Here is a 15392-nt window from a genome sequence, read left to right as displayed (position 1 = left end):
ACTTAAGGGAAATTGTACTTTATTGTGTGTATTAGGTATCCTTTCCTCTTCTAGGAGACGACCTCCCTGGTGTTAGTGGTGAGGATTGAGGCTCCTTGATTGCTGGACCAGGGCACGGTCTTCACACTACTTATGACATTTCGAGTTCCAGAAGGATATGAGTATTGGTTGCCACAATTTGAAGTTAATTATATAGATATGAGAGGAAAAACACATAAAATTTAGTATTTTACACAGACTCAAAATGGGTTAATTTGTGGACAGCATTCGCCTGTCTATGAACCATGCTTACTGCAGCACTCTGTTAATTTGTGTGAGTGGAACATTATGCCTTCTTCTTTTCAAATGTTTATAGAGGTAGCTCCCCAGTATATTTGTCTGGTTACAGATCAGAATGTAGGTCATAATTGACAATTACCTTTTGTAGGATGTTTATCACATGTTGATTTCCTTCAATGGAATAATCCGAGCTATGTGTTTACTAAAACCATAGAAGTGAATACTTCCATAAATTGGAGTTATAATTTAATACAGCTTTCCAATATATCTGTATCTTTGGATAATTTAAGGAAAATAATGAACAATACTAAGATAGTCAGAGAGTATTTGGAAAAAAGAAATAAAAGTATTCTGTATTATGAAGCATTGAGCATCATTGCAAAAGATAAATTACTTAACTTGGCTGAAAAGACCAAAAAAGACACTGCTCACAATTGGTGGGATATCTTTACGGGTTGGTCCTCATCAGGAAAAAAATTTTGTTGAATTGGTTAATACATACTGTAGATGTAGTTTTAGGCATTATAGTCATATTAACTATCTGGAATTGCTATCTAAGTTGTTATCTGCAAAAAATTTACAGAATCCAACAAATCATGATGGTTAACCTGAATAAATTGGAAAAGGTTTCAATGTGTTCAACTGAAGTCAAAAATTAACAGTCATTTTCCACCTTTTAATTGAAAAGAAGGAATTGTGAGATTTGACATACTCTGCTTTCAGCAGTGAACAAGTTAAAAATGGATTTCAGTGGATTTGTCTGAAAATGTAAAATAAATACTTTGCTTTTTAGTGTAGTACAAAAGTGCACATAGTTTAAACTCTTGGCAAAAGGCATATAGCTTGGCATTCATTGTTATTAGAAATCAGAAGTAAATATTTTATCATTATAAACTATGCAGTTTGTGAAATTTATTATCTACAAGCAGGTCAAGACAAACTCTTGTATGCAGCTGTCTCTCGTCAACAGGACGTGCAAGATAAAAGCAAGGCCGAGGAGTTATTCTTCAGGAATGGAATGTTTGAAATATGGGAAACAAACTGTCAGCAGACCAACTTCAAGGGAAAGACTTATTATTCTGGCAAATTCTCTAAACTGCTGATGCAAGCAAGAAAGAGACTATAAAGTTTGGACTTCTTTTGTATGAGAGACATTGATTCTTACAGTTGCTGCTGTAAGCTGAAGTATGGTTTTGCTACATGTGTATCTTTCATTGTTATACTAGATGTTACTTCATATGCAGTAAAGGAATGTTCATACCAGATTGAACCGGCTCAGATGTCTTCATTGAGTAATGGTACAGACTACCTTTTAGTGTAGTAACATCAATTTTACAGAATGGATGTGAGGGAATTTGAGGATGAATGAAAATGGACAACACAGATGCCTAGTTATGGTGAGTACATAACTTTTAAATATGATGTCCTTTTCATTCTTCTTCAACGTATGTCCCCAGCTACATAGATCTTGGGTGGCCCTCATTGTAGGATATTCCTGAGTACTGCTAAAACAAAGGTGGCTCTGTTTCTGTAAATATCCACTTTGTAATGAGAAACAAAAGTATGAGCATTGGACCATGTAGCTGCAGCACAAATGTCATCAATAGATTTTCTTGACCAAAAAAGCAGATGATATAACCATGGATCTGGTTAAATGAGCTTTGGGCGGTGTAGGAAATGTCATGCTTTTCTGAGAATAAATCCAGGAAATACATTATGTAATCCATTTGGCTAAAGTGACTTTAGAGACTGGATAACCCAGGTGTTTTGTCAAGAAAGAAACAAAAAGTTGGTTTGATTTTCTAATTTGTTTTGTCTTTTAAAGATAAAAACTTAGTTGTCTGTGCACGTCAAGAAGACGCAGCATGTACTCTCCTTTATTGCAAAAATTTGGAAAGAAAACTGGTAAGTGAATGGATTAGTTAACATTATTTTCAGAAGCTACTTTAGGTAAAAAAGGAAGGGTTAGTCCGTAAGGAGACCCTATCTTTAAGAAAAATAATGTAAGCAGTTCTTGAAGAAAGGGCCTGGAGTTTGGATATTCTTTTTTGCAGAAGTAATGGCTACCAAGAAAACTGTTTTCCATGACAGGAATTTTAGATCAGATCTATCTGATTGTTCAAAGGGTTTCTGCATTAGAAAACAGCTGTCGGATCCCAAGCTGGTGAGAGATCCTTTATCAGAGGCCTTAGAAGGAAAATACCTTTCAGAAAAGCTTACATAATCTATACGAAGCCCCATGTGAACACTGGAAATTGCTGCTAGCTGAAGTTTAATTGTAGAGAAACTAGCCTAGTGCCTTCCTTTAAAACAGTCATCAAAAACTGATGAATTACAAAAACTGGGGCTGAGAAAAGGTCAATTTCATTATTTTACGCCCAAAGGGAGAATCTCTTCCATTTGCTTTTGTACATTTTTTTGGTATAATCTTTTTGACGAGCCAAAATAATGTCACATACAGGGAAAGAAAGTCTGGACTGTCTATTACTGGAAGTGAAGAAACCATGCGGTTAGCTTGAGAGCCTGAATGTTTGGATGTTGGATCTCTGATGGGTGAGAATGGAGATACAGAGTTGACCCCAGTATCCATGGAGGATAAAGGTGAGACTACAGAAAGGGGAACCACACTTGCCAAAGCCAGAAAGGGGCAATAAGGATTACTGAGCTCTTCAGCTCACTTGCTTTCTGGAGAAATTTGAATATCAAAGGGAGTGGAGGATAACCATAAAGGAGTCCCGAGGACAAAACATGCACTACAGCATCTCTTGGTGACTCCCCCTGAGGGGGGATAAGAACAAAGTACTTGCTGCACTTGTTGTTGAGGGGAGTGGCAAATAGGTTACAGCAAGGTCAGCCCCAGTGCTGAAAGATCATTTCTGCTACAGACTGATTGAGACACCACTCATGAGGCATCAGAATGGACGTGCTTAGTTTGTCCGCTAGCACATTGTACATTGGAATTAGAAAGCAGTCTGATGAAATTGCCATTCCTAAACTCTCATGGTCTTTCTGCAAAGGGGATGAGATTGAGTTCCTTCTTGTTTGTTGATCTACCAAACTACAGGCATGTTGTCTATCTGAACTGCAAGTGTCCCCAAGGGGACAGCAACTTGATAGGACTGCTGTCATTATATGTAAAACGTGTTCTCTTGGGGGGGACCACATGCCTTGGTCCATTCTTCCCAAGAAATGCACCCCATCCCAGTTGAGAAATGTCCATGGTCACTGTGGCTACCAGTTTGGTAGAAAAAAGGGTCTGCCTAGATGAAGATCATCCAATTATATCCACCAGTAAATGTGTTACTTGCAAACTGGGGTTAGTTTTACTAGAAAGTACAGGGACTGATTTAGAATGGACCACTGTACAGCTAGAGTCCATTGGAGAACCCACATAGAGAAATGTGCTAGAGAAAGTAGCACTATGGCTGCTGCCATTGATCTAGTGTTTGAAGTATTAACCTTGTTTTCCAGATGAGATGGGTGGGCAAGGAGAATCTGAACCTGGTTTCTGATAGTTGTAACATGATGAGGAGGTAGAGATGCTACCTTTGATGTCTCATCTAAAACTGAACTGATGATAGGTTTGAATTGGCATGATTTACTGTAATTCTCACAGATTTTCAAATCTGGAGCAAACAGTCCCTAGCATGCCAAAGTAGATGCTTAGAGGGGGCAGTGACGAGCCAGTTGTCTACATATGGAAACACATGGAATCCCTTCAGTCTCAAGTGAGCTGCCACTACTGTCATGCATTTGGTAAACACCTTGGGGGCTGTGGCAGGTTCAAAGGGCATAGCTCTGAATTGGTAATGACTGGATCCTAGCTGAAAGTGTAAATGTCTTCTGGATCTCCTGTCTATTTTAATATGACAGTATGCATCCTGAAGATCTATAGAGCAAATCAAATTGTGCTTGTGAAGGGTAGGATGGACTGAACATTCGGAACTTCACTTTCTTTATGTAGTGATTCAATTTGCTTAGATCCCAAATGGGTCTGAGGTCCCCTAAAGAAGTGTGAAGAAGTTCTGAATCCTATTTGGTCTAGTGTGAACTTTTGAATAACTCTTTTGTCTAGCAGCGTCTGGAGTTTTGTGCTGCTGCCTTCCTTTGAATGGGTGGAATATCAGGAAGTTTCTTCCTTTGGTGAAATGGAAGAAAGAAAAATGGTATGGAATAACCTCTGGATATTATTCTTAGCACCCATGTGTCTTGTGTTATAGTTGCCCATACGTCTGGGTGCAAAGCAAACAATCCCTGACTTCTCCATGTTGGACAGTTTGGAAGCACTTCAGGAGTACTGAAAGGGACTGTCTGAAAATTAATCTCTGAAGCCATGATTCTGTGGACCTCCTCTGCCTCTTTGGTGATGTCTACCATTACATTTTCCTCCTCTGCCACTGGAGGAATTTATCCCCACATAAAACTTGGAAATCTTGGAAAGGTCCTTGAGATTTACAGAACCACATTTTCTTACCACCTCTCTGATTCCCAGAAAAGGTGCGTTGAGGCATAGAAAACCAAATTTCCATGGTAGACATGGAAGTGCCATCGAACTGGGCATTAATAAAGGATGTATTTAAAGGCTCTGCAAAGTTGCATAGCCACATCTAGGCATGTCTCATTATGGCAATGCCTGAATCAGCTGCTCATAAGGTACCATTAGCTGTGTGAGAGGATCAACCTCATCAAAGTGTTTGATATAGATAATAGAGTGGCTAGTTGCAAGGATGCTCTTTTGAAGTTCTCAGCAGATATGGACTCAGAGTATGCTGTGCCAGCTAGTTTAGTGACCTCAGAGCAAAGGTTTCTGAGGCAAAGGCTCACTTTCCAAAACTGTCCGACACTCTAGACTTTCTTCTGGATGGACGGAAGAGCTCTTCTCTGCTAGCTCTTTCTTGGGTTCTGTTTGTTGGCGGGGGTAAAAATTTGTCGGGTCATTTGGGAATGGGTTTGACAGTATCCGGCTCCTTCCATGGTCAGTGGGAAACCAAATCAATAAGTTCATCCTCCAGGAAGTAACCCAAGATGTAGATGGGACAGAACCAAAAGCCTCCAAAATACCGATATTTTTAGTGAGAGATTTTGGGAAGACCAACCACCTCTTTCTTTCAGGATCTCTAAAATATCTCCAAAGGAAATATCACCTGATGGTGACCTGGGGGATCCCTCTCCTTCATCAAAATTGGTATCCTCCATGACAGATTCCATGGGGAGTCAATGTGTATCCTTTTGCATGTTCTCTACTGGTGTTTCTCCTCTATGGGGTGTTCAGGTGAAGTGTCAGAAGAGAGGGGAAGTTCCTCCACTGGAACTGATTGGAGACTTATTGGAACTGGCTGTCCCTGTGGAATAGGCCTTACCAACTCAGAACCAATGACAGAAAAGGGGTAGTATCTGAAACATGAAAAGGTGTTTTTCTTTGGAGAGAGAAAGCCCTTTCCAACATCTTGAAAGCCGATGGAACCAGAGATGCTTCAACCTGCCTTCTTGGAGTCAAAACTCGCAATGAAGGTTGGTCTAGGCCACCATCAGATCCATGCCTTGGGGGGTGGAATCAGATCTGAACTTTCCAGGACTGAGGCTCCAAGGGGAAGGGGTGGATCCAACAAAATCAGAGCCAAACCTATCCTCTTGGACCCAACACTTGCACTTTGGCTCCAAGACTTGTTCTGATCTGAGGATATTGGAACAGAACTGGTCCAGGAAATAGTCGGAGAGGATGAAGAAGCCTTCCTCAGATATGAAACCAGACTGCTTTGGGATTTTGATCCTGGGGCTCCAAAACCATTGGACAGGTCGGAGAAGGATAAGATGGTCGTTGACATGACAGGCATACTCATGGATCTAACTGGGGATGGAGCTTGTAAGACCCCCATCTGGATCTGAGCTCTGAGAAACTTTCATATCACCCTATCTACATCTGCTTCTGACAAGTTTCTGGAGGACCTAGAAAAGTAGTGGATGGGGTGCCTTGAATGCTTCTTTGGAGTCTAAAGCAACTGAAAAGGCAGGGTGGACAAAACTGGTTTGATGATAAACTCTGGAGTTGCACTCCTATAAGAAGTACCCAACTTCAAATCCAGTGACCTAGGATCCAAGGGGGTACTGTTGGACTTGCAACAGATGGAGCTGACACTTTAGGATCTGATGGCTTTGGATCAAACGGTCAAATGTCAGATCCAAATTTTTTCTAGTTTTCAAGGAAGGCTGCAATGAAGATCTGGGGGACTTCAGAGGGGATCATTTCTTGTGCTCCAGAGGAGCAGACTTTCTAGTCTTTGAGGGTGTTTGAGCCCCTAAAGAAGGTGTAGAATGGAGAAGACCCCCTTAAAATAAGCTTACTGTGTCTGTCTGCTAGAGCTCTTGGATTAAAAGTACAGCAGATCTGGCAAGACATGTCCAAGTATGCGGCCCCAAGACAGTACACACACCATGTGAGCATCTGAATTTGTGATTTTATGCCCACAAGAAGTGCATTTCCTAAAGCCTGTTGGTTTGTTCAACATGTTAAAAGAACCAGTATAATGCTCACATAGTGAAACCTTTAGAAAAACTGTGGTAGTAGAATAATGCAACCATCTGGTTTCACAAAATTCAAATATGGTTTATCACAAACGCAGGAAGACAGCAACACAAAACTAAATAATCCAGTACAATATTAGATATGTTAAGCATTTTGTCCTGTTCCTGTTAGGACTTCATCAGAAACTAAGATGCTAAATGAAGTTGATTAAATATAAAATCAGGGCTAAGTCACATGTCAAACTGGCCTACTCTCAATAAGGTTACCATAGAAACTATCTAAACAGAGGCTGCAATACTAGGCAATGATTTAAAACACTGTGAAAGGAACCATTATATTGCATTGAAAGCGTTAAGCGTAACTTACATCAAGTCTAACTGTTCTACTTTATAATAAAGAATGAAAATTAGAATTAGAACAATTCAGGTATAAAATATAAAGAAAGAAAAGCTTTGACCATTACTTTAAATTTCGAACATTCCAATTGTGTATAAGCTTGGAGAACATTATTTTAGAATTTAGGACATATTTTTATATTTTAGCAAATTTACATTTATATGACACTGTATATGCATTAGTGCAGATTTGTTTTCAGCCTTGTTACATGATGTGCTTTTTTAAAGCATGTCTGTCAAGCTTTACAGTTTTTTTTCTGACTTATACTTTATATACACAATTGGAATGTTCAATACTTAAAGTAATGATCAAGGTTTTTATTTATTTTTTATACCTTAATTGCTCTAATTCTAATTTTCCTTCTTTGTTATAAAGTAGAACAGTTAGACTTGATATAATTTACATTTGAGGCTTTCAGTACAATATAATGGTTCCTTTCACAGTGTTTTATATTGTTGCCTAGTAATGCAGCCTCTGCTTAGATAGTTTCTATGGCAACCCTATTGAGATTGGACCAGTTTGACACATGACTTAGCCCTGATTTTATATTTAATCAACTTCATTTAGTATGTTTAATAGGTTCTGATGAAGTCCTGACATGATTAGGATGAAAGCACTTGATTTAACATATCTAATATTGTACTGCATCATTTTGTTATGTTTTGCTGCCCTCATTGATTTACAATAAACCATATTTTGATTTTGTGAATGCGGATGGTCCCTTTATTCTATTCCAGAGTTTTTCTAATGGTTCCACTACATGAGCATTATACTGTTTGATTACAAGTTTAGTTTCTTTACTGCACAGACACATGCTTCCACTTGGTCCTAACAGTTTTCTTTTTTTTTTTTTTTGTTTATAAGGCACAGAAAGTAGGAAGAAGGGAAGGAAGGTTGATTACTAATGATGGTAAATTGAGAAAATACCCTATAGAGAAAAAGGGTAATCAGAAATACTTCTTCTTCATCTTTCGGCTTTTCCCAGTTAGGGGTCGCCACAGTGGATCACCTATCCGCTCATGATTGGCAGTGGAGTTTTACGGTGTTGAGTTGCCAGCCCGGCGCCCAACCTTCCACTGAAGGCACATACATGCACACACTCACACCTAAAGCCAATTTGGAGTGTCCAATCCACCTACAGCATGTCTTTGGGATGTGGGAGGAAATCGGAGCACCCGGAGGAAACCCACGCGACCACAGGGAGGACATGCAGACTCCACACAGAAGGCACCCCAGCCTAGGATCGAACCGGAGAACCTCTTGCTGTAAGGCAACAATGCTAACCACTGCACCACCGTGGCTGCCCCGGTAATCAGAAATACTAACAATGGTAATACAGAATTACTATAATAATAGTACAGAAAAAAGAAAAAACCCAATTGACCAGAGATAAACTAAGAGGGAGGATAGTAAACTAGCTAAATACAAATTTTAAGGGGGAAAAACTTTTAAAGTTGAATAACTCACAAATATCCATATTACAGCTAGATAGTGGAACTTGTGTCTGTTCACAATGACGGCAAACGAGATCCGAGGTGACGGGGATGGAAAAGAGTACTGTGGTAGAGGGAGGAGATCTAGAGCTGGAACGGAGGTCTGCAATATATGGCCGAGTCAGATCTGAGGGTCAGATCCAAACCCATACGTTCAGGAAGAATGAAAAAGACATTAGATTTGGATGGTTTCAAAAATGAAAACAAAATTAGACTTTTACAGTGTTGTTTTCTGACCTTGTACAGCAAAAGAAATGTCAAAATAAAGCATGCAAACAAATTGCTGATTGGTTCAAAAGATTATTTGAACCTTCTGTACAAGTTTCAACAGTGAAATAACAGTAACCCTTAAGGTGTTAAGCCAAGTAACATATATACTGAACAAAGGGCAAAATGGTCTGGTATTTGAATTAGAAAGACTTAAGAGAAATCAGTTTCATACTCTAGCTGACATTGTGTGTCTAAGTAGTGAGATCGAAAAACTTTGTCAGGAGCCACCAAGAGCTGATAGCATTCTATTTGATCTAAAAGTATCAAAATGTGTAATCTGAGAATGAGTTCCAAAAGGTACAATTCCGACAGACGGAGTACAAATTCAGTAACTATACATAAACTTGCACTCACAAAAATGAAGTGGCCCAGTTTATACAAAAAAAAAAAAATCTGAAACTGTAAATGAAAGTAAACCATTTGCAATGACCTGTATAAAGAAATACAGAGGTGCAATGGCATTGATTTAAACGTACTCAATAAATCTTGGTGCTGGAAAAAAGCAGAAAGAATGAAAACCTTGTTCACAGGTTCATAGAAGGTTACTAGAGCCCTTACAAGCCTAGCCATATTTATCTTGAGTTGCCCCATTTGTTGCTGGTTAGATGAGTGAGTTCACAGAGGTAAGGGAAAGGGCTATGTTACTTGTTGTGTGACCACAGTAGGACTCAAACCTACAGTCTTCTGATCCGTAGTTAATATGCTGTAGAGGCAAAAAAGTTGCATTGCAAAATAGATGAATAGTATAATGCTATCCTCAAGCCAACTACCAAGTGCAGAAAATGGAGAACGAAAATAAAATCCTAAACAAATCTTTGACACAAACAGTAAATTAAAACAATGTTTCTCAGTCCTTGCTTCTTATGCTAAATTGATACAAGGTTGTTGTTTTGTAACAGCCTTGCAAAATGAAAATAATTCCTGCAAACTGCAGGAAGACACTAAAAATAACCTTCTAAATCTGAGATGTGACTAATATGGAGAACAGCATAGGCATTCAGAGTCCACAAACCATAAAAAACAAATGTACACAACTGTACTTGACTATACTAGTGTACCTGGTGCAATCATAGAATAAAAAGATACATAACCTAAGGCTGCAGATATAAACAAGAAATGTAGAGAATACCATGGTTATTTTTAATGCTGAAGCTAGAACATTCGCACAGTCTAATCAAACAAACTTGTTACCTTTTCTGGTGCAAGTACTTCTCGGGAAGACCAGCAGATATCTAAGTCTCAATATAAAAATGGCGAAGAGAATAAAGAACTGTGGCTATCTCATCCTTCTACAAAAAAGAAGAGGAAACCCTCAGTAAATGAAAGTTCACTGAGTCAGCAACAGAGATGCAGCTGGTGGAGCAAAATGTTAAGATCAATAAAAAGACTAATAGTATGTAACCTGCACTTCCTATGTACGGAAATGGAAAACTTAGTAACGCATATTGCAAATGTTATGGCGAGTACCACACTGGTGTTTGAAGTGGAGAATAACAATGCACAGCAGGACTCTTAGTTGAAAAAAAAAACAGAAAATATAAGCTGGAATTAGTGCATTTAAAACAGAAATAAACATATCAAAATAGAGTGGGGTCTAATAATGGGAAATGACAATACATAAAGACAGAAACCGTTTGGTGCAACACAAGTAAAAAGCAGCACTTCTGGATCATACGGTGGCTCAATAAAAATGCACTTGATTGTTTCAAACCATTAGTAAGGGGGATTATTTCAGAATATTTGGATTTATGAAAAGTTAGGAATTGGTTAACCAAGTTTCAAAAAGATGTAAGGGATTCGTGGGATTTCTTTTGTAGTGTAACTAGGTTTCAGTACACAAGGATTAGTGTGGAGTTGTCAGCATACTGCATAACAATGGCATGTTTCTCTGCTATGTTAAGGCTACTTGTGAAAAGACTGAACAGTAGTGAGCCAAGTATGTTTCCTTAAGGAATTCCAGTTGGCACTAGGAGAAAGGAAAGGAAAAGTTTGGCCACTTTACATCTTGCACTCTTTGGGAGAGGTAACTTTTAAACCCCTCAAGGCATGATGATCCGGGACCTACAGATGATAGCTTTTATAACAGAAAAGCATGAAAGACAGTATCAAAAGCTTTTAAGAGGTCAAGAAAAACAGCAGATATTACATTACTCAAGTTTATATTATGGTTAATGGTGGAGGTAAAAGTCAGAAGGGCATTGGTGGAACTTTGATGTGAGTGGAAGCCGTGAGTGATGAGAGTTTATTAGTTGTGATGTGTTTGAAAAGCTGTATTTGTTTGCATTTCCCAAGGGCTTTAACAAGAGGGGACAATATGGCAATGGATCTGTAGTTGGACAGTAGAGTTTCCATCTTTGTAAAGTGGTATGGGTAGGACTTTTCCATAAGGCTGGGACACAGTTTTCTTTTACGGAGTGGTTGAGAGGGATGGATATGGAGTAAGGGCAACAACTAGTTTGATATATTCAACAGGTAGATTGTCTGAGCAACAGTAGTAGATTTCGGCTGAGCCTACGTTTTCTGATAATGCTAGTTGATACTGGGGAAAAAGTGAATGATGTATTATGGCTGAGGCTAGTATTAATGGTGCTAGATATGAGAGTGGGGCAAGAGTGTTTAGTGTCTTTAGGGAGAGCGGTAACTGTTTGAAAGAAATGGAAGTTTCTCCATCAAGTGTGTCACCACCTCTCATGATTCAATTACACTCTCCTACCTTCTTTGAAAGTCATGCCTGACTGTTAAAGATCTTCCCTCAATCACTCCATCCATCTCTTTATTGGAAATAATTTTTCTTCACCAAATTGCCTTCTGCTTTGCTACACATGTGCCTGAACCACCATAATCTGTTCTTTGTGACCTTCTCTGGATTTGGAACTGGTCTGGCTTCTAATCTGATGCAATGTATTCTTTTGTTCCACAGTGTGCATACTATCATACATGTCAAGCACTTCATCTTCATCGCATCTAGCTTCTTCAATTGCTCTGCCTTTACCACCCAGGATACTGTATCATACAGAAATGCCCCACTGCTTTGTACACCTTATTTTTCAGTTTCTTTAGTATTCTTCTGCCACACACTACCTCTGACACACTGTGCAATTTGGCTGCAGCCGCTTTGATTCTAGCATTGTCCTCCTCATTCAGATCTCCCTTCTCCTCAGTCACCACTAGATACTTGAAGTTATTATTCTGTTTCACTATTTTCCTTCTTTCTCAGTTTTACCCTTCTGATTTCCTCTTTTGCTGTCATGACAACTGTTTTGTTAGTACTCAATTTCATCCCATAGGCAATTCCATTTCCCTGCCATTTGCTGAAGTTTTTGTTAACCGTTTGCTTGTAGTGTCACAATGCCTGCATACAGCAGCTTTGTCGACCTATCCCCTTTGACCTGCTTGATAGTGTAGTCCAACACCAGTATGAACAGCAGTAGGCTTAGAGCTGAACCCTGGTGCATACTCACTCTCAATGTGAACCCCTCTGTGACTCTAACCACTGTTCATACTTGTGTCAGTGGATTCTTGTGCAGAGTCTGCAATTGTAGGACTTCAAACATTGCAGGACTGCCCAGATCAGCTTTCTTAAAAAAACTATCATATGCCTTCTCCAAGTTTAAGAAAGCCCAGTTAATCTCTTTCTTCATCTCCTGCTTCTTCTCTTCTACTGGTCACACTGCAAACATTGCATCAGAAGTGTTGCATCCTGATCTGAATTCAAACTGATCAGCTTAATTTTTACTACTCTGTGTGTTGATCAATCACCCTTCTCCAGCACTTTCATGAGGTGTGGTAGGAGTTTGATACTTCTGTACTACCCACAGTCTTGAATGTTCCTTTTGATATTGTACATTGCCAGAAGAATGCTTATTCTCTAGTCATCTATATATACTAATTTCTCTCCGTACAGCTATGAGCACCATCAGGAGCCATTTCTCTGTTAGCTCACCCAATATCTCAGAACCTGCTGTTTTCCCCGACATAATTTTCCTTAGGGCCATTCTTACTTCTTCAAAGATGTGTTCTTACTCTTTTTTCATAGATCATTTATGGGGCAGTACAGCTTTTGTGGGGCCTCTCTTCATTCAATAAATGAACATACCATATGTTGGAAATGCAGGTACTCCTATCAATGTTAGGATAGTTGAAGTCACTAAGGAATACACCTGTGTTTATAGGGATATCCTTCAGGAATTTATCATGGCCATCCGGAACTATGGAGGGTGATCAACAGCAGGCTATGACTTCAGATATTTGATTTTCCTAAAGTTAGCTGAAGTTCAATAAACAATCATCCTGTTTGGGAATTCTGGTGTTTTGCTGGTTGGGATGTTCATTAGATGAACTCTGCGTAAAAAAGATACAACTGGAGTAGCAAAGGCTTTAAAAGCCTGTATATGGAAGCCCTTAAAAAAGCAGACCATTTTGGAATTTTTTTTTTTTTGCAAAGCATGTTGAACTGTCAATCATTTTATGTTTGTATAATTTGGGATGCGAAGGGCTGACTGATTTTTACAATAAAACAGTTTGGGGGATATTAACACTGAGTAGATGGGGATACCTTGACACTAGTGTTTAAGAGATGGGTATACCAAACTCCATATCTCAGAAACAGGCTGCTTTACATTTTACAGTTCAGGACAGCAGCATTAAACTATATCCATGCTATACCCTTGGGTGGTGCAGACTGAAGTAGTAACATGGAGCATTGCACTTGCCACAGGTGGTCTTAAACATACAAATGCAGAGGCTCATGCACGCACACACATATATTGTCATACTAAGATGCACAGTCTTTCTCACAATCAATGTGTTTCAGTGAATTGTGCACAGTCAAATATGCTTCAGTGAAATGTGCTTTCAGTGAATAGTCCTAGACCCATATATATATATATATATATATATATATATATATATTTATATACATACACACACACACACACACACACATACACGCATGCTGATTCTTACTTCTCTGTGTTTTCATAGGCCATAAATAGATCAAGCCAGGAACTCAAGTAGAAAAAGCCTCTAAGATAATCATACATAGGCCTTTCCAGTAACACTGCAGACAGCTTTGTCTCTGCAAACACTGAGTAGCTTAAAATATTTCAGGACTTTACAGAATCAGGAAAGTTTGTTTTACATTTTGTTACTGCACTTAAAAGTCATTTTGTTGGTTTGCTGATTTTAATCTGAAGTTTCCTTTATTTTGCTCTGTGAAACTTTTATTTGGTGTCAGCCTTTTCTGGTCTAGTAAGGGGGCTATCCTGCACATGTAGTGGTTAATCATGTGGCAGTATATTAATTGTTGCTGCTCTCCTAGGTAACTGAACGCTACTGCCTTGAATTTATACCTGTTTTATAGGTTGTTTTGCTTACTTTCTGTAATACTGTACTCAGCTGCACTCTTTGCTGTTTTTCCAGTAAGACTGCAGACAGCTGTACCATGGGCGAATACTCAGAAGTTTAAGTGTTTCTGGACTTCACAAGAATGCAGGAAAGTTAATTTTTTTCTGTACCTAAAGTTGTTTTGCTGTTCTGATGACTTTAAATTGCTTTTTGTCCATGTTTAACTTATTTTTCTCTGAGCAACTTTTATTTGGAATCAGCCAATTATGGCCTAATCTGGGAGCATTTTGGAATGATTAGTTATTCCAGTGGAGATAGATTAATTGCTGTAGTTCCTAGGTAGATGAGCACAACTGACTTGAATTTTTTGCTGTTTTTTATTGGTAATATTTTTCTTGTTTGATATTTGTTTAGCTGTGCTCATTGCTATCTTTCAACTAAGACTGCAGAGAGGTGTGCCTGAATGCAAACACTGAGAAGCTTAAAATGTTGTTGTATTTCACAAAACCTCACAAAATATATTTATCTACCTATTAGCATTTTATTACTGCATCGGAAGTCATTTTGCTGTTCTGCCAAGTTTAAATCACTTTTTATCTGAGTTTCACTTATTTTTCTCTGTGCAAGATTTATCAGCCTGATTTGACTTAGTGTGGGGCCATCCTGGAATGAGCAGTAGTAGTACTAGTGGGGGGGGGGGGATTAATTGCTACTACGCCTAAGGAGTTGAATACCACTGTCTTGAATTTATAGCTGTTATGCATGGTTCTCTTGTTTTTCTTGCTTGTCACATTCTGTGCTGAGTGTACAGCTACCAAATGTGAAGTTTAATACTGCGTGGTGCATGCAGTTCCAATTTTTCCCTGTACTCTGAATTACTTTTACATTTGACTTTCATTCAGCAGAAGCCAGGTGAGGGTATGCTCTAGGCCTAAACAAACTCTGCTAAAGTGCATACAGAAAAGCTGTCAGTCTGACAGTTATTTTGACAGCTATCAAACCACAGCATATGACAAGTTAATAAAAACCACTACAGATCAAAAATCCAAAGAGAAATACATTTGGATTTTTGATCTGTAGTGGTT

This window comes from Protopterus annectens, chromosome 17.part0 (assembly GCF_019279795.1).
Source record: "Protopterus annectens isolate FY-2018-M chromosome 17.part0, PAN1.0, whole genome shotgun sequence".
Lineage (NCBI taxonomy): Eukaryota > Metazoa > Chordata > Ceratodontiformes > Protopteridae > Protopterus > Protopterus annectens.
The sequence above is the reverse complement of the archived record's forward strand: the minus strand, read 5'-3'. Positions refer to the sequence as shown.